The following is a 558-nucleotide window of genomic DNA, read 5'->3' on the forward strand; positions in this document are numbered from 1 at the left end:
AACACACGCACACAGACACACAGAGACACACACACAGAGAGACACACACAGAGACACACACACACAGAGACACACACACAGAGAGACACACACACACAGAAAGAGGAACACACACACAGAGACACACACAGAGAGACACACAGAGACACACAGAGAGGAACACACACAGAGAGACACACACAGAGAGACACACACAGAGAGACACACACAGAGACACACACACACAGAGACACACACACAGAGAGACACACACACACACAGAAAGAGGAACACACACACAGAGACACACACAGAGAGACACACAGAGACACACAGAGAGGAACACACACAGAGAGACACACACAGAGAGACACACACAGAGAGACACACACAGAGAGACACACACAGAGAGACACACAGAGACACACAGACACACACACACACAGAGAGACACACACACAGACACACAGAGAGGAACACACACAGACACACAGAGACACACACAGAGACACACAGACACACACACACAGAGACCGAGAGACACACAGAGAGACACACAGAGACACACACAGAGAGACA

Source organism: Lampetra fluviatilis, unplaced genomic scaffold (assembly GCF_964198595.1).
Source record: "Lampetra fluviatilis unplaced genomic scaffold, kcLamFluv1.1 SCAFFOLD_322, whole genome shotgun sequence".
NCBI lineage: Eukaryota > Metazoa > Chordata > Hyperoartia > Petromyzontiformes > Petromyzontidae > Lampetra > Lampetra fluviatilis.